Source organism: Ranitomeya imitator, chromosome 2 (assembly GCF_032444005.1).
Source record: "Ranitomeya imitator isolate aRanImi1 chromosome 2, aRanImi1.pri, whole genome shotgun sequence".
Taxonomy (NCBI): Eukaryota; Metazoa; Chordata; class Amphibia; order Anura; family Dendrobatidae; genus Ranitomeya; species Ranitomeya imitator.
Window position 1 is genome coordinate 350,060,191 of NC_091283.1, and position 20,215 is coordinate 350,080,405.

A 20,215-nucleotide genomic window follows, 5' to 3' on the forward strand; every position below is an offset into this window, starting at 1 on the left:
GTGAACCTAGCCTTACTTTCATTTGGCTGTGAGGGGAAGGAGGGAGAGCTGTTACTTCTTTGGGGCTGCGTGTAGGGTGTCTACCTAGGAAAAGAGGGGGTGCTGTTACTTTTGTGAGGCTGCGTACTGGGGTCTGAGAGGGCAATTTAAAGGTCTTATTACTTGATTGGGTTGTGGACTGGCAGTCTGAATGGGAAAGGGGGGGTTGCTGTTATTTGCATGGAGCTGCGCAGGGAAGGGGGTCCCGTTACTTGCCTGGGGCTGCGAGCTGGTGGTCTTTGTGGGGGGGGGGGGTCCTGTTACTTGCAAGGGAAAGGAGGGGGTGCTTTTACTTACGTGGGGATGCGTTATGGGGGTCTGCGTGGGGGAAGGATTTGGTACCATTACCTCTATGAGGCTCTGATAAGGGGGTCCGTCTGGGGAAGGAGTGGCTGTTGATACTTGAGTGCGACTGCGTGCTGGGGGTCTGCATGGGGAAGGAGAGGGTCCTATTACTTGCGTGGGGCTGCGTGCTGGGGGTCTGAATGGAGAAGGAGGGACTGCATGGTGAAGGAGGCTGTAGGTCACTTGCGTGTGTTGCATACTGGGAAAAGAAGAGTGAGGAAGGAGGGGGTTCTGTTACCTGCATGGAGCTGCATGCGGGGGGTCTGACTGGGGAAGGAGGAGTTGCTGTTACTTCCTTGGTGCTGCATAAATGTGGTCTGCGTGGGAAAAAATGGGGTACTATTAATTTTGTGGGGCAGCGTGCTGGGGGTCTGCGCAGGGAAGTAGGAGGTGCTGTTATTTGGAGGGGCTGAGAGATGGGGGTCTGCACTGGGCATGAGGGGGTGTTATTTGTGTGGCGCTGCTTACTGGGGATCAGAATGGGGACAGAGGAGGTGCTGTTACTTTCGTTGGGTTGCACGGGGACCGAGGGGGTGCTGTTACTTTTGTGGTGCTACGTGCTGGAGGTCTGCGTGGGGAAAGAGGGGGTGATGTTGCTTGCATAGGGAAGGAGGGGGGTATGCGGTTACTCAAGTAGGCTTTGCGCTGGGGAATTGCTTGGGGAAGGAAATGGGGAGCTGTTACTCGAGTAGGCTGCATGCCGGGGGTCTGCTTGGGGAAGGAGTGGGGGAGCTGTTACTTGAGCAGCCTGCGCGCCCTGGGGGTCTGCTTGGGAAGAAGGGGGTTCCATTACTTGCGTGGAGCATGCGGGCATGGGTTCTGCATAGGTAACGAGGGGATCCTGTTACTTTCGTGAGAAAGGAAGGGATCCTGTTACTTGCGTGGGGCTGCTGGCCAGGGGGCTGTGTGTTGAAAGTGAGGGTGCTGTTACTTTTGTTGAGTTAGGCTAATTTCACACTAGCGTCGGCCAGACGTACCGACGCATACTGTGCAAGCGCCGGACATCAGGGGCAGCAGATGCATTTGTCCAGCGCATCCGCTGCACCATTGTGAGTTGCGGGGGGAGGAGAGGGCGGAGTTCCGGCCGCGCATGCGCGGTCGGAAATGGCGGATACAACGCAGCAAAAAACTTTACATGTAATGTTTTTTGCTGCCGACGGTCCGCCACAACACGACGCAACCGTCGCACGACGGGCAGGAGTCTGTGTGGGGAATTAAGGGGTACTGTTACTTGCATAGGTAAGGAGGGGGTGCAGTTACTCACTTGTGCTTCGTGCTGGGGGTCTGCATTGGGAATGAGGGGGTCCTGTTACTTGCTTGGGGAAAGTGGCGGTCCTGTAACTTGCTTGGACCTGTGTTCTCGGGGTCTGTGCGGGGAAGGAGGGGGTTCTGTTACTTGTGTTTGGAAGGAGGGGGTCATGTTACTTGCCTGGAGCTGCAAGCTGGTGGACTGCATGGAGAAGGAGGGAGTCTTTTTACTTGCATGGGGCTGGGACCTGGGGGTCTGCGCGGGGAAGGAGGGGATCCCTATTACTTGCATGAGGTTGCGTGCCGGAGGAATCTGTTTGGAAGGAGAAGGTGCTGGTACTTTTGTGAGGCTGCATGTGGGGGCTCTGCATGAAGAAGGAGGGGGTGCTGCTACTTGCATGGGTCAGTGTGTTGTGGGTTTGCATGGGGAAGGACCGGGTGTTGTTACTTGCATGGGGAAGAGAAGGTGCTGTTACTTTTGTGGTGCTGCGTGCTGAAAGTCAGTCTGCGTGGGGAAAGAGGGGGTACTGTTACTAACTTGAGTGCCCCTGCGGGCTGGGGGTCTGAGTGGGAAAGGAGGGGGGTGTTGTTACTTGCGTGATGCTGCATGCTGGGGGTCTGCACAGGGAAGAAGGGGGTATGGATACTTGCGTAGGGTGTGGAGAACCAGGGTCAGTGGGTGCCCTCGCTAGCTGGCCTGGCTGTCTTTAGAATGACCACATGGACCAGGGCTCATCCCACTGAACGACCGTACTTCATCCTTGTCGGCAGAACACTACTCACACCACACAGGGTGTGGGTAACACAATGGGGTCATATATACTCTTGGTGACACAATATAGTAACATAAAGCAAAGTCACAGAAATACACAAGATGGTGGAAATGACAGTCTCACCCTTCCGCTGGCTTGGCTGGATTAAAACCTCTGTAACCTCAGGTCTTCCAGGGCGGACTACCCCAATCACTGGCACTCCGTCTTTACCAGGCACCCACAGAGAAGAGGCAATCACAACCTTCAGTCACTGACGGAGCACAGCTAGGTATGAGGCCAGGTGACCTGATTGTCCCAAGTCTTTGTTCAGTGAAGCAGATTTGTATTCCAACAGCTGAGGCCGTGGTCTCTTAGGCTGAGATGTAGAGTCCCTTAGAGAAGGAAAGAGGTCTCTTTTATACCCTCAGCTGTCATTCAGGGCTTGGGGAAAGGTGGGAGGAGGCATTCGCTCATTGTTCCAGTGTACAAGTAACCTGCATATTTTATCCTGCAATGTTTGCAGACATTCACCACAAACATCAATAGTTCAAACAAAACCTGTGCCTGTGTCCCAGAGATAACAAACAATAAGCTGCAGGGGATGACGCACTAGAACAGCCATTCAGCTAATCAACATACAATAAACCAGCCTACAGCAAGAGACAATGTACAGACTGGTATGAAGGAGGCTCCTGTGCCTTCTACTATGAAATAATGAAGAATAAATGAGGAGACGTCACAGAGGGGGTCCTAGGCCAGTGTAGAGAAGGAAGGAGTCCTGTTACTTGGGTGCAGCTGGATGCTGGGGGTCTGGGTAGTGAAGGAGTGGGTGCTGTTACTTGTGTGTGGTGGCAGGGGGCACAGTTACTTGCATGAGGAATGAGGGGACCCTGTTACTTGGGTGCAGCTGTGTGCTGGGGGGTCTGCGTAGCGAAGGAGTGGGTGCTGTTACTTGTGTGTGGTGGCAGGGGGCACTGTTACTTGCGTGGGGAATGAGGGGGTCCTGTTACTTGGGTGCAGCTGGTGGTCTGCGTAGTGAAGGAGTGGGTGCTGTTACTTGTGTGTGGTGGCAGGGGCACTGTTACTTGCATGGGGAAAGAGGGGGCCCTGTTACTTGGGTGCAGCTGGATGCTGGTGGTCTGCGTAGTGAAGGAGTGGGTGCTGTTACTTGTGTGTGGTGGAAGGGGGCACTGTTACTTGCATGAGGAATGAGGGGGCCCTGTTACTTGGGTGCAGCTGCGTGCTGGGAGTATGCGTAGTGAAGGAGTGGGTGCTGTTGCTTGTGTGTGGTGGCAGGGGGCACAGTTACTTGTATGAGGAATGAGGGGGCCCTGTTACTTGCTGCGTGCTGGGGGATCTGCATGGGGAAAGGGAGACCAGTCTGGTGCGAGACAGCATGGACCAGGGTTCATTCAACTGAATGTCCGCACTCCTTTGGAATGGGCAGCATACTACCCAGACAACACAGGGTTAAAGTAAAACAGTGTGGCAATACTTTACTGAACACCTAAAGAAAATAGCACATTTTGAAGTCCCAGAAAATACCCAAGATGATGCAAATTACAGAGTTTCAACCTTCCTCTGGCTCGCCGGGATTAGAGCAGCAGTGACTTAGGAAGCTGACTGTCCATTGATAAACGTGGTCTGGTGTGCTTGCTGGTCCCAACCTGGATTCTCCATAAGTCTTTGAGGGTTTAATGACTGTCAATTATGCAGCTCTGTATTCCTTCAGTTGGAGACATGATGCCATGATCTCAAAACAAAAGGTAGATCCTCTTTTTTTTTATTTTTTTTTTTATAGTTTACAACTCATTCAGGCATTTTTTTACATTATTGGGGGAAGGTGGAAGGAGGTCATTTCTCCTTCCTCAAGTGTTCAAACAACATGCATAGTTTGTCCTTCATATTTGCAGGGCACCAATGGGTAATTAACAAACAATGACTGTTCAATCATCCTGTGCCTTTGTTTCCCAAGGATAAAAGAACAATACTAGGACTGCAAAACCAGGACAGATACAATAGCAAATCAGCAGCCATTCAACAAATGAACATTAAGGGTATGTGCACACGTCAGGATTTCTTGCAGAAATTTTCCTGACAAAAATCGGACATTTCTGCCAGAAATCCGCATGCGTTTTTACCGCGATTTTGACGCGTTTTTGACGCGTTTTTTCCCAAATGCATAGAATTGCGGGAAAATCGCAGAAAATCCGCAAAAATAATGAACATGCTCATTTTTTTACCGCGATGCGTTTTTTTCGTGGAAAGAAACGCATCCATGTGCACAAAACATGCAGAATACGATACGATACACTTTATTGATCCCGTGGGAATGCATAATGTATGCGTTTTTAATTAGTTTTTATAGCGTTTTAGCACGAAAAAAACGCGAAAAAACCTGAACGTGTGCACATGGCCTGAGGCTATGTGCACACGTTCAGGATTTTTAGGTTTTTTTTTTTTTAGAATTTTTTCGGCCGTTTTCTGCTTACATAAGCATCCCATCCTTTTTAATGCATTCCACATTTTTTGTGCACACGTGTTTTTTTCCACGGTGGAATTGCATTCTGAAAAAAAAAAACACAGCAAGTTCATTCTTTGTGCGGAATCTCGGGGATTCCGCACACATAGGAATGCATTGCTCCGCTTACTTTCCGCATGTGGCTATGCCCACCATGCAAGAAGTAATCGGATCATGTGCGCTTGGTACCCAGGGTGGAGGAGAGGAGACTCTCCTCCACGCCCTGGGAACCATATCATTGTTAAAAAACAAAGAATTAAAGTAATAAATCGTGATATTCTCACCTTCCGGCAGCACCCGCAGCCTTCCTGCACCTCGCGATGCTCCTGTTCCCAGTAATGCCTCACGGCAATGACCTGTGATGATGTAGTGGTCTCGCGTGATGGGGTCATTGCCGCGAGGCATTATTGGGAACAGGAGCATCGCGAGGAGCGGGAGTGCTGCGAGGGACGCCTAAAGTGAGAATATCACGATTTTTTTCTTTTATTATTTTTAACATTAGAACATCAATAGTGATGCTGCATAGGCAGCATCTATAGTAAAAAGTTGGTCACACTTGTCAAACACAAAAAAGAGTCAACAGTGATTCTCACATGAACTCTAGCTCATGTCACTGGGCCTACTGAAATAATAAGTCTGGATTAAGAATAAATGCTGTGTTGTCACAGACGGGGTCTGTTATTTACGTGGTGGTGCGTGCTCTGGGTTTGCGTGGGAAAGGAGATGGCGCTGTTACTTGCCTGGGGCAGCGTGCTGGGGGTCTACGTGGGGAAATAGGGGATGCTTTTAATTACGTGGATCTGCTTGGTGAACAAGGGGGTTCTGTTACTTGCGTGGGGCTGCATTCTGGGGGTCTGCGTGGGGAGATAGGAATCCTGTTGCATGGGTGAGGCTGCGGGTTGGGTCTCTGCGTAGGGAAGGAAGGGGTGCTGTTACTTGCGTGGGGAAGGAGGGGGTCCTGTTACTTGCACAGGACTGCGAGCTGAAGTTTTGCATGGAGAAGGAGGGGATCCTGTTACTTGTGTGGGGTTGTGTGCTGTGGGGGAAATTTGGGGGTTTCCTGTTACTTGCGTGGGGCTGCATGAGGGAAGGAGGGGACCCTATTACTTGCATTTGGCTGCATGCTGGGGGTCTTAATGAGGAATCAGGGGGTCCTGTTATTTCAATGGGGCTGTGTGCTAGGGGTCTGCATGGGGAGTGAGGGGGTCCTGTTATATGGGGCTGCATGCTTAGGGGTCTGTGTGTACTTGCATTTGGCTGTGTGCAGGGGGTCTGCATGGGGAAGAGTGGGGTGCTGGTAACTGCGTGGGGCTGCGTGCTGGGGGTCTATGTGAAGTGTGTGCGGAAAAGGAATTCCTGGAACTTGCATGAGGAAAGAGAGGGTCCCGTTACTTGCATAAGGGTGAGTGCTGGAGGCCTGCGTGGGGAAGGATGGGGTCCTGTTACTTGTGTAGGGCTGCGTGGGCTTGGAGATGACGCTGCTACTTGCTTGGGGCAGAGTGCTGGGGGTCAATGTACAGGTTCGTATGAAGGATGGCTCACGTCCCTTGAACTATGAAATAATAAGTCTGTTAGAAATAAGAATGAATACAGTGTCATGACAGAGGGGGTCCTGTTACTTGCGTGGGACTGCGTGCTGGGAGTCTGCATGAGGAAGGACTGGGTCCTGTTACTTGCGTGGGGCTAGGTGCTGGAGGTCTGCGTGGGGAAGGAGGTTGTCCTGTTTCTTGCGTAGGGCAGCATGCTGGAGGTCTGCATGAAGAAGGAGCAGGTGCTGTTAAGTGTAGAGGGGGATGCATTTTGGTTGTCTGTGTGGGCAAGAAGTTGATGCTGTTACTTGCATTGGGCGGTGTGCTGGGGGTCTCTGAAGGGTAGTCTTGACCCCTCTTTTTGAGGTACTCTGCACCCGTCTTTGTGGAAGCACTGTGGACCGGTCTGTGTGGAGGTACTATACAGCCTTTTCTGTGGGGTAACTCTGCAAAACAGCAGCTGTGGGGGTACTCTGCAAAACAACCTCTGTGGGTCCACATGGAGAAGAACAAAGAAGACCCAGGAAAACATACTCAGAAGAGAGGTAAGAACATTTCTAAAAACAATCCACAGCGAGGAGATTGGAACAAAACAAAATCCTCTAAACTGCATGCTCACAAACGCCAGAAGCCTGACAAACAAAATGGAAGAACTAGAAGCAGAAATATCTACAGGTAACTTTGACATAGTGGGAATAACCGAGACATGGTTAGATGAAAGCTATGACTGGGCAGTTAACGTACAGGGTTACAGTCTGTTTAGAAAGGATCGTAAAAATCGGAGAGGAGGAGGGGTTTGTCTCTATGTAAAGTCTTGTCTAAAGTCCACTTTAAGGGAGGATATTAGCGAAGGGAATGAGGATGTCGAGTCCATATGGGTCGAAATTCATTGAGGGAAAAATGGTAACAAAATTCTCATTGGGGTCTGTTACAAACCCCCAAATATAACAGAAACCATGGAAAGTCTACTTCTAAAGCAGATAGATAAAGCTGCAACCCATAATGAGGTCCTGGTTATGGGGGACTTTTAACTACCCGGATATTAACTGGGAAACAGAAACCTGTGAAACCCATAAAGGCAACAGGTTTCTGCTAATAACCAAGAAAAATTATCTTTCACAATTGGTGCAGAATCCAACCAGAGGAGCAGCACTTTTAGACCTAATACTATCTAATAGACCTGACAGAATAACAAATCTGCAGGTGGTCGGGCATCTAGGAAATAGCGACCACAATATTGTACAGTTTCACCTGTCTTTCACTAGGGGGACTTGTCAGGGAGTCACAAAAACACTGAACTTTAGGAAGGCAAAGTTTGACCAGCTTAGAGATGCCCTTAATCTGGTAGACTGGGACAATATCCTCAGAAATAAGAATACAGATAATAAATGGAAAATGTTTAAGAACATCCTAAATAAGCACTGTAAGTGGTTTATACCTTGTGGGAATAAAAGGACTAGAAATAGGAAAAACCCAATGTGGCTAAACAAAGAAGTAAGACAGGCAATTAACAGTAAAAAGAAAGCATTTGCACTACTAAAGCAGGATGGCACCATTGAAGCTCTAAAAAACTATAGGGAGAAAAATACTTTATCTAAAAAACTAATTAAAGCTGCCAAAAAGGAAACAGAGAAGCACATTGCTAAGGAGAGTAAAACTAATCCCAAACTATTCTTCAACTATATCAATAGTAAAAGAATAAAAACTGAAAATGTAGGCCCCTTAAAAAATAGTGAGGAAAGAATGGTTGTAGATGACGAGGAAAAAGCTAACATATTAAACACCTTCTTCTCCACGGTATTCATGGTGGAAAATGAAATGCTAGGTGAAATCCCAAGAAACAATGAAAACCCTATATTAAGGGTCACCAATCTAACCCAAGAAGAGGTGCGAAACCGGCTAAATAAGATTAAAATAGATAAATCTCCGGGTCCGGATGGCATACACCCACGAGTACTAAGAGAACTAAGTAATGTAATAGATAAACCATTATTTCTTATTTTTAGGGACTCTATAGCGACAGGGTCTGTTCCGCAGGACTGGCGCATAGCAAATGTGGTGCCAATATTCAAAAAGGGCTCTAAAAGTGAACCTGGAAATTATAGGCCAGTAAGTCTAACCTCTATTGTTGGTAAAATATTTGAAGGGTTTCTGACGGATATTATTCTGGATTATCTCAATGAGAATAACTGTTTAACTCCATATCAGCATGGGTTTATGAGAAATCGCTCCTGTCAAACCAATCTAATCAGTTTTTATGAAGAGGTAAGCTATAGGCTGGACCACGGTGAGTCATTGGACGTGGTATATCTCGATTTTTCCAAAGCGTTTGATACCGTGCCGTACAAGAGGTTGGTACACAAAATGAGAATGCTTGGACTGGGGAAAATGTGTGTAAATGGGTTAGTAACTGGCTTAGTGATAGAAAGCAGAGAGTGGTTATAAATGGTATAGTCTCTAACTGGCTCGCTGTGACCAGTGGGGTACCGCAGGGGTCGGTATTGGGACCTGTTCTCTTCAACATATTCATTAATGATCTGGTAGAAGGTTTACACAGTAAAATATCGATATTTGCAGATGATACAAAACTATGTAAAGCAGTTAATACAAGAGAAGATAGTATTCTGCTACAGATGGATCTGGATAAGTTGGAAACTTGGGCTGAAAGGTGGCAGATGAGGTTTAACAATGATAAATGTAAGGTTATACACATGGGAAGAAGGAATCAATATCACCATTACACACTGAACGGGAAACCACTAGGTATATCTGACAGGGAGAAGGACTTGGGGATCCTAGTTAATGATAAACTTACCTGGAGCAGCCAGTGCCAGGCAGCAGCTGCCAAGGCAAACAGGATCATGAGGTGCATTAAAAGAGGTCTGGATACACATGATGAGAGCATTATACTGCCTCTGTACAAATCCCTAGATAGACCGCACATGGAGTACTGTGTCCAGTTTTGGGCACCGGTGCTCAGGAAGGATATAATGGAACTAGAGAGAGTACAAAGGAGGGCAGCAAAATTAATAAAGGGGATGGGAGAACTACAATACCCAGATAGATTAGCGAAATTAGGATTATTTAGTCTTGAAAAAAAGACGACTGAGGGACGATCTAATAACCATGTATAAGTATATAAGGGGACAATACAAATATCTCGCTGAGGATCTGTTTATACAAAGGAAGGTGACGGGCACAAGGGGGCATTCTTTGCGTCTGGAGGAGAGAAGGTTTTTCCACCAACATAGAAGAGGATTCTTTACTGTTAGGGCAGTGAGAATCTGGAATTAATTGCCTGAGGAGGTGGTGATGGCGAACTCAGTCGAGGGGTTCAAGAGAGGCCTGGATGTCTTCCTGGAGAAGAACAATATTGTATCATACAATTATTAGGTTCTGTAGAAGGACGTAGATCTGGGGATTCATCATGATGGAATATAGGCTGAACTGGATGGACAAATGTCTTTTTTCGGCCTTACTAACTATGTTACTATGTTAAGGAGTGGTTGCTGTTACATGCGTAGGGATGCGTGCTGGTTGTCTGCGTGGGGAAGGAGGTGGTGCTGTTACTTGCATTATGCGGTGTGCTTGGGGTCTGTGCGGGGAAGGCGAGGGAGCTGTTAATTTCGTAGGGCTGCATGCTAGGGGGTCTGTGTGGGGAAGGAGGGTTGCTGTTACTTGCGTAGGGAATGAGGGGATCCTATTGCAAGAAACTGCTACCTGGGGATCTGCGGGGGGGGGGAGGGGGGGAATGAGTGAGCCCTGTGACTTGCAAGGGGCTTTATGCTGGGCGTGTCTGGGAAAAAGGCGGTGCAGTTATTTCCATGGGGTTGTGTGCTCGGAGTCTGCGTGGGGAAGGAGTGAGTATTTTTACTAGCATAGGGCTACGTCCTCGGGGTCTGTTTGGGGAAGGAGGGGGTACCATTACTTGTGTGCAGCTGAATGCTGATGCTATACATTGGGAAAGAGGGGGTCTTGTTATTTGCATCGGACTGCTTGCTCGGGCTCTGGTTGGGAAAGGAGTGGGAGCTGTTACTTTCGTGGGGCTGCATGTTGGGGATCTGCGTGGGGAAAGCGTGGTTGTTGATACTTGTGTAGGGCTGCATCGGGGGGTATGCGCTTTGAAGGAGTAGCTGTTGGGATACTCTGCAAAACAGCCTCTGTGAGTGTTTTCTGCACCAGTCTCTGTGAGGGAAGTCTGCACCCATATCTATACGGGTAATCTGGACTGGTCTCTGTGGGGGTACTATACACCCTTTCATGTCGGGGTACTCTGCAAAACAACCTCTGTGGGAGTACTCTGCAAAACAGCCTCTGTGGGGGTAATCTGCAAAACAGCCTCTGTGGTGGTACTCTACACTCGTCCCTGTGGGGGGGTATTCAACCTATTCAAGTGCGCTTTGAAAACCCATCTCTTCAAACAAGCCTACCACATCAACTACTCAGTAAACTAACTTTGCCCTGTTCCCTCCTTCCAAATATTACTCTGAATCTGCACCCTACTATTCATCTGTCTCCACACCCTCCATGCACATGTTAACTGCACTTGATACTTGACTATTGCACTTAAACACACGGGCTGATGACCGGATCATGCAGCTTTATATGAAAATCCCTATTTATTATAATTGCCAGACCTGAAATAACAAGCACTTTTCACCTATTGTGTCCCCCCCCCCCCCCCCCCCATTTCCTTGTAGATTGTAAACTTGCGAGCAGGGACCTCACCCCTAATGTCACTGTTTAAATTGTCTTAACTTGTACTGAATTTATTGTCTGTACATGTCCCCGCTTAATTGTAAAGTGCTGCGGAATATGTTGGCGCTATATAAATAAAAATTATTATTATTATTATTATTCAGGAAAACAGCCTCTGTGGGCGAATTCAGCAAAGGTGCCTATGTGGGGGGTACTCTGTGCCTGTGTGTCTTTGTTTTAATTTGGAGAGGCACCAAAACATTGGGAAATGCAAATAGAACGAACAAACAGTGGTGAGTATAACAATGGTTGGGTGAGGCTGGTAAACTTCTCTTTTCAGCCAATGTTATGGACAAGTCCTGTGGGATCCACGCATGTATCACTTTAATGAATGTGCGCTTGCCTACGTTGTCTGTGGACAGGGGGATGTGGCTGTCTGTGATCACCCCCCATACCATGCTAAACCCACATTCCAACAGCACACTTGTCACAGGGCAAGCCAGCACTTCCAAGGCACCAAGGGCAAGCTCAGGCCATGTGTCAAGTTTGGAAACTCAGATATTAAATGGGGAAGACCCATTATTCAGCATGTGGAGACGTGTGGACCCATACTCTCCCACCATGTTGATGAAACGTTGCCTCCTGCTAATACGCACCATATCAGATGGTGGTGCTGGATGTTTTTGAAGGGGGATACAGGGCCGGTTTCCTGTGGGCCAGAACAGAGTTCTCTGTGCCTTGAAACCCCTTTTCTAAACAGGAGTCAGACAGCTGTGTGGGGTGCTGAGGAGTTTGTTCTTTACTCACTCATGCATCTCTAAACTGATCTTCTGTTACAATACCTTCTACCACAATATCTTCTACCACAATATCTCTCAGGACCTCATTCTCTCCTCCACAATCGTATGTTCCTCATACAATTGCCTGCAAGACTTATCCCGAGTATCCCCCATCCTTTGGTATTCTGTGCTCCAACAAGTCCGATTATCCCCTACATTCTGAATTTTCAAGCAGAACGTGAAAACCCATCTCTTCAGTCGAGTTTCCAGCCTGCAATGACCACTGCAACCTCACCAATACTAGAGATGCTGCCTCACCAATAATGGAGCTGCAGAAACTCACGAACCTACGGTCTTCTCGCCCTACAGTTAGAGGGACTCTTTCCCCTCTGTACCAGTCTTTCACTATTAGTTTGTTCATTGTAATGTCTGTTTACGTTTTGTACGTAACCCCTCCTCATATACAGCACCATGAAATCAATGGTGCTGTAAAAGTAAATAATAATCACACCCAGTCCTCCTCCCTGTCCTCCTTGCCGGTCTACACACAGCAGAAAGCCGCAGCAGTTGGCACTTGTGTTTTGTCATTGTCATCAGAGATGCAATGCGATAGTAAGCTGACCATTTGCACTACCCCTCCCACGTCCTCATCCTCAAAACAGAACAAGTGGTTGGACATCGGTGCACTCAATCTCTGCCACTTGAGGGGTATGGCCAGGTGGATGGCCCACAGAACCATAACCTACTGAGTCATCAAAAAGCAGAAGTGACTGCTGCATGACTTGGGGCTCAGACTGCTTTACTGATTTGCAAAGTGGGGAGATGGAAGACAGATACCCATGGGTTGCAGGTGCAAAATTTGCACTTTTAGCAGGGGACTGATTAGAAGACAAAGCGAAGGAACTGGAGGCACTCTCAACCATCCAATCAAAGCCATATCTACTTGTTCTGGCCTCACCATTCGTGCAACGGTACTCGGGCCTAAGAAATTATGCAGAATTTCTTGTCGCAAGTGTGCACCGGAGGAAGGTGATTCATTTGGGAGGGTAGCAGGTACAGATTGACATGTCCTCTCCCTGCAGCTGCTACACCACCATTACCAGCAGCACCACAGCCATGTCCTTTATTTCATGCTCTCTTCATTCTTTGCACCACAAAAAGTGGAGAATATTAGATGGCCTTTATACAGACATAGTGGCCAGCAGATTATGACACTGCCTGTTTTCAGAGTACCCCGAATGATGCTGTTTTGCAGAGTACCCTCATAGAAGCTGTTTTCTGTGTACCTGTACTGAGACTGTTTTGCAGAGTACCCATGAGAAACAAAAACAGTGTTGGCTACCTCCTCCTCGGTCTCTTCCACCTACACCGCCAACTTCACATTCAACTCCTCGTCCACTTGGACATCCGTCTCCTGGTTCAACATTATTTTTTTTATTCTGTGTTATTTTAAGTAAATTTTCCTCTCAACATTTTGCAGCCCAACAGCCCTTGCTTTGACAATTTTACAGTCATTTTACAGCACCAAAGTTCAACTTTTCATTGACTTCCATTGGGTTCAGGATCAATTTTGGGTCAAGTTCTGATACCAAACCAAACTTCGGTTCGACAAAGCTCGTTGAATGCAAACATCTACGGGTCCACTCATCACTATTTAGCAGCAAATTTTCAATTTTTAAACAAAATTCACTGCACCCCTCATAGTATGCAATACTGCATTCAGCAATAAAAACAACATAGGAATGCTACGTGGTAGTAAGGGTATACGTGGTACTGAGTGTATCTAAAATATAAAATAATAGGAAAGTAATAAAACACTGCTACCAAGAAGCTGGACCTGAGTAAAAATGTGTGGACAGTCGGAAAATTAAGAAACACGAAAGAAAAAAAAAAAGCAAAGCACCAAAACCGACCATACAGCCCAAAAACACAATAATTTTATTATTACATAATTCTGGTAAGAACAAATTCAGGTAAAAAATAATAGTACAGACCGCAATGCAAAAAGGTATACAATTATACTGAAGGGACGCACACTCAGGGATAAAGTAAAATAGAGCTTGGTAAAAGGTAATGCATGTATGTGGTATATGGGTCAAAGAACATATCGTATATACACAAAAATCACTGAGCAGAATCCTTAAAATTATTGATCAAATCAATACATGAATGAAAGTGCTGGTGCAGACTAACAAAACATGTTACCCTGGCATAGAAACCATGGGTGTACGTATATAGCATATAATGGTGAAAAAAATAGCAAGAAAAAAAAGAGTATGTATAACACACGTTTTGCTAAAGTAATACTGGGAAAACATTCACAGTGAAACTGCAGATCTCTTACTCGTGGACGTCATCCAGGACTCAGAGATCTGCAGTTTCACTGTGAGTGATTTCCCACTTGATTTACCCTATAATTGGTGAAAAAAATCTACTGTTTGGGCACACGGCAGGGCTCAGAAAGTAAGTAGTGACGCTTAAAGGGACTCTGTCACCTGAATTTGGCGGGACTGGTTTTGGGTCATATGGGCGGAGTTTTCGCGTGTTTGATTCACCCTTTCCTTACCCACTGGCTGCATGCTGGCTGCAATATTGGATTGAAGTTCATTCTCTGTCCTCCGTAGTACAAGCCTGCGCAAAGCAATCTTGCCTTGTGCAGGTGTGTACTATGGAGGACAGAGAATGAACTTCAATCCAATGTTGCAGCCAGCATGCAGCCAGCGGGTAAGGAAAGGGTGAATCAAACACCCGAAAACTCCGCCCATATGACCCAAAACCAGTCCCGCCAAATTCAGGTGACAGGTTCCCTTTAAGAAAGCAGACTTTGATGGAATGGTCTGTGGGCGTTATGTCGCGTTTAGAGAGCCCCTGATGTACCTAAACAGTGGAAAATAAACACAAGTGACCCCATTTTGGAAACTAAACCCCTCAAGGAATTCATCTAGGGGTATACTGAGCATTTTTAACCTAAAGGTGATTCATGAAACTTTATAACATTTAGATGTAAGAACAAAAAATGTATTATTTTTTCCACTAAAATACTGATTTAACATCAAATTATAATTTACATATAGGTAATGGGAGAAATTGGACCCCACAATTTGCTAAGCAATTTTTCCCAAATGTGGCAGTACCCCATATATGGTTGTACACTACTGTTTGAGCACATGGTAGGGATCAGTGAGAAGGAGCCCTACTTGGCTTTTAGAACACAGATTTTGTTTGAATAGATTGCGAGGTCCATTAGCTAAGCACTAGTGATGAGCGAATATACTCGTTACTCGAGATTTCTCGAGCATGCTCGGGGGTCCTCCGAGTATTTTTTTAGTGCTCGGAGATTTAGTTTTTCTTGCCGCAGCTGAATGATTTACATCTGTTAGCCAGCATAAGTACATGTGGGGGTTGCCTGGTTGCTAGGAAATCTCCACATGTAATCAAGCTGGCTAACAGATGTAAATTATTCAGCTGCGGCAAGAAAAACTAAAACTCCGAGCACTAAAAAATACTTGGAGGACCCCCGAGCATGCTCGAGAAATCTCGAGTAACGAGTATATTCGCTCATCACTACTAAGCACCTAAGGTGCCAGAACAGCAGAACCCCCTTCCATCCCTTGTAATAATCTAGTTGCCCGTCTTTGAACTGAGTCTAAGTTCTGGATATCCTTTTTAAAATGTGGAGCCCAAAACTGGATCCCATATTCTAGATGTGGCCTCACCAGTGATTTATCAAGAGGTAACAATAGCTGAGATTGCGGTATTTTCTCCCTCTTTTTATACATCCTAAAATCTTGTTTGCTTTTGCAGCTGCTGCTTGACATTGAGTAGTGCTGATCAGCTTAAGGTACCTTCACACTAAACAATTTAACAACGATATCGCTAGCGATCCGTGACGTTGCAGCGTCCTGGATAGCGATATCGTTGTGTTTGACAGGCAGCAGCGATCTGGATCCTGCTGTGACATCGTTGGTCAGAGCAGAAAGGCCAGAACTTTATTTCGTCGCTGGACTCCCGCAGAATCGGCGTGTGTGACGCCGATTCAGCGATGTCTTCACTGGTAACCAGGGTAAACATCGGGTTACTAAGCGCAGGGCCGCGCTTAGTAACCCGATATTTACCCTGGTTACCAGTGTAAATGTAAAAAAAACCAAACACTATATACTTACATTCCGGTGTCTGTCGCGTCCCCCGGCGTTCTGCTTCCCTGCACTGTCAGCGCCAGCCGGCCGTAAAGCAGAGCACAGCGGTGACGTCACCGCTCTGCTTTACGGGCAGCCGGCGCTCACAGTCAGTGCAGGGAAGCAGAGCGCCGGGGGACAGACACCGGAATGTAAATATATACTGTTTTTTTTTTTTTACATTTACACTGGTAACCAGGGTAAACATCGGGTTACTAAGCGCGGCCCTGCGCTTAGTAACCTGATGTTTACCCTTGTTACCAGGGGACTTCGCATAGTTGGTCGCTGGAGAGCGGTCTGTGTGACAGCTCTACAGCGACCACACAGCGACGCTGCAGCGATCGGCATCGTTGTCTAGATCGCTGCAGCGTCGCTAAATGTGACGGTACCTTTACTTGTAACCAGAATACCCAAGCCCTTATCTTGATCTGTAGTCCCAAGTATTCTCCCATTTAATGTATATGCAGCAATAGGATGACTCTGTCCTGGGTGCATTACTCTACATAAATCTACACTGAATCTTATCTCATTGTGTACTGCAATGCATGAGATTGTCAGTGTCTCACTGACTGTTCCTGTGAGACTCGGCTTATGGCCGGGAAACTCGCGCAGGTCTCTCACATCAATACCCGGAACTGCCTCCGGTGCTCGGGACCAGAGAATGCAGCTGCATAGAAATACATGCAGCCGCACACTGGTCCCGAGTGCTGGCGGCAGTGCTGGGAATTGATGTGAGTTTCTTGCATTGAACTCGCAAGTGTGACCCCCGGCCATAAGCTGAGTCTCACAAGACACTGTAACTTGGGGTCATCACATGACCTCAGGGTACCAATGGTAACCACTGAGACCGGCAATTCTCATCGCGGGTATCTGATGGTTACCAAAAGGGGTCAACAACAACTTAAATACCGTTGTCACGATTGACAGCAGTATTTCAGGGGATAATCGGCTGGGGCCGAAATTGAAGGGTGTCAGCTGTCATATAGAACCAACACCCGGGGGATATGCCGCCAGGCGGCAGCATTTTCTTATTCTTCAGCGCTGTTAAAAAGCGGCACTGAGTATTAAGGCCCCTTAAAGCCCGCCGCCAGTATGGTTCAGAAGGGAGGTATCACTATTTCATTTTTGTAGTGCACATTTGGCTGGAATAATTTCCAGGTGCCAGAACAGCAGAAACCCCCCAAAATGACCATTTTAGAAACAACATTTCTCTACCAATTCATCCAGGGTTGTGAGGAACATCTTGAACCCACAATTGCCTTGTGAAAATGTTATAATGCTGGATCATGAAAATAAAAAATTGTGTTTTTTTTCTTCACTAAAATGTTTGCGACCCAAATGTTTCAATTTAAAAAAAAAAGAATAGAACCAAAATTTGGTAATAAATTTCTCCCAAAACCTGAGGTCAGAAGCTCTTCTTGTGTACATGGCAGGGCTCGAATGTGAACATTCACTATTTTTCTTTTGGAGCAAAAAAAATTGCTAGTCCTAGATTGTGGAGGCCAATTACAAAGCCCCCGAGGTGTGTGATCATCAGACAACCCCCAAAGGTGACCCCAGTTTGGAAACTGTACCTGAGAAAGGTCACAGCCGGGGGGGAGGGGGGGGTTGGGGGGGGGCACACTCAACCCAACATCCTGTTACCTACGGCAACTCTACTTCAATGAGGCTCTTAGATTGTGAGCTCTTTCTTCTTGAAATTTTATGTGAGAGAGGAGGGGGGTAAATGCCCCCTCCCTGGAGTGCCCTTAGGGGACTTTAATTTTTTCTATGACACTACCCATCAGGGAAATTCACCTAAGGGTCTGGGCATTTCTCTCACACAGCTATTTCATTGATTTCTTTGTGGTCCGGCTGTGTGGAAATTATATATTACATCTGTTACAATAATAGTGTGACAACCTCCCTCGCTTAAGGTGAACCTGTCAGCAGGATTGTGCTCAGTTACCTAAAGACACCGTCAGGTTGGCACCGTTACACTGATTGTGGTTCTCGTGTAGTCAGTGTTAGACGTTTGCAGCTAATGATATGCCCGTGGCTCTGAGGCGGGCCTGTAGGCAGGGTTTTAGGGTATGTATACACGATCCATTGTTGCTGCGGGTATGATGCTATATACTTATGCAGTATCAAGCTAGCAGTGGCCAGCTGTAACAGCATAGTGGATGGGATTTCTAGAACTCCCATGACCACAATGCTTCCTCAGACGCCTACTGGTCAACGGCGGAGATGGACATGGAGTACACATCTCTCCAGACCGCAGACAGATTTTACCAATAGAATGTATTGAACGCAATGAATCCGCATGGTTCAGTGAGCACATGCGGATTCACATGCGCTCAATAGATGGCAGCACTTTGGATGCAGCAAACGTACAGTGCGTCGAGCCAGAGACAGAGACACAAGCACGGCCAGCCAGAGACACAAGCACGGCCAGCCAGAGACACAGGCACGGCCAGCCAGAGACACAGGCACGGCCAGCCAGGGACACAGGCACGGCCAGCCAGAGACACAAGCACGGCCAGCCAGAGACACAAGCACGGCCAGCCAGAGACACAAGCACGGCCAGCCAGAGACACAGGCACGGCCAGCCAGAGACACAGGCACGGCCAGCCAGGGACACAGGCACGGCCAGCCAGGGACACAGGCACGGCCAGCCAGGGACACAGGCACGGCCAGCCAGAAAGACATCGCGAGAGATTCAGCCAGAGAGAGAGAGACTGTCAGAGAGAGAGACAGCCAGAGTTTCTCTCTCTTCCTGGCTGTCACTCTCGATAGCTGGTTATCTTTCTCTTCACTTTAAGCTGGTGTAACTTGGGGTATCTACTACAAGACCACCTAGGTTGTCAAAGGAGATTACAACCCACTATACATCTCACACTTCTGAGCAACTGCCCAACCTGCCCTCACTAAGGTTTGGTCCAGGAGCTGCACTCTTCCCCCTCCGCCTTCATTGTATCTGAGGTAAACAGAAATATACAATCCGCCATTTTCCCTATAAGGGGTTAATGTCCCCCGCACCCATTAATGGGAAAACTCCAGCACCTACCTCCACCTGTAGAGCCGCACACCACATATATGGCTGTTCTGTGCACACAGGACCTGTGATGAGGTCACAGGAGGGGAGGAGTCAGGGGTCACATGATCAGGGGCCTCAGTGTATGCAGGACTCTGCTGTGCTGGTTGTCATGGTGCTGGATGAGGGGAAGTTAATGTGTGGGGTCAGGAGGGGTTTACAGTGTGGATAAAGCAGAGCCGTGTGTGTATGATGTGTACGGAGTGGAGCTGTGTGTGTACGAGGTTTACGGAGCAGAGCCGTGTGTGTATGAGGCGTACGGAGCGGAGCCGTGTGTGTACGAGGTGTACAGAGCGGAGCCGTGTGTGTACGAGGTGTACAGAGCGGAGCCGTGTGTGTACGAGGTGTACAGAGCGGAGCCGTGTGTGTACGAGGTGTACAGAGCGGAGCCGTGTGTGTACGAGGTGTACAGAGCGGAGCCGTGTGTGTACGAGGTGTACAGAGCGGAGCCGTGTGTGTACGAGGTGTACAGAGCGGAGCCACGTGTGTACAAAGCGGAGCCGCATGTGTACGAGGTGTACGGAGAAGAACCGCGTGTGTACGGAGCGGAGCCATGTGTGTACAAGGGTGTACAGAGCGGAGGCCGCGTGTGTACGAAGCGGAGCCGTGTGTGTACGAGATGTACGGAGCGGAGCCACATGTGTACGAGGTGTACGGAGCGGAGCCGCATGTGTACAAGGTGTACGGAGCGGAGCCGCATGTGTACGAGGTGTACGGAGCGGAGCCGCGTGTGTACGAGGTGTACGGAGCAGAGCCGTGTGTGTACGAGGTGTACGGAGCAGAGCGGTGTGTGTACGAGGTGTACGGAGCAGAGCCGTGTGTACGAGGTGTACGGAGCGAAGCAGCGTGTACAAGATGTAAGGAGCGGAGCCAGGCGTATATGATATGTGCAGAGCAGCTTGTGTCTATGACGTGTGTGTACAATGTGTTTGTGCACAGACAACTTGTGGGAAATGTAGCCATGTGTGTAAGATGAGTACAGAGCTGTGTGTATGACGTGTATTTGAAGTGCTGAGAAAAACTGCGAAAAACTTAACTGGATGAAAATAATATTCA

At 47.7% G+C, this 20,215-nt stretch overlaps 1 protein-coding gene across 3 annotated transcripts in view; it reads right to left on the bottom strand.

Annotated features, from left to right (window-relative positions):
* LOC138663733 (zinc finger protein 665-like) overlaps positions 1–19,206 on the bottom strand; it is a 43,965-nt gene extending 24,759 nt beyond the window's left edge. Inside the window, exon 1 of one of the 3 annotated variants that reach the window (XM_069750057.1) lies at positions 19,133–19,206. The gene's annotated coding sequence lies outside the window, so the exon portion shown is untranslated. Of the gene's footprint in view, positions 1–2,528; positions 2,863–19,132 lie in introns of those variants that run through there. The other 2 variants (XM_069750056.1, XM_069750058.1) reach the window with 2 other exon arrangements.
* Between the last annotated feature and the right edge of the window lie 1,009 nt (positions 19,207–20,215).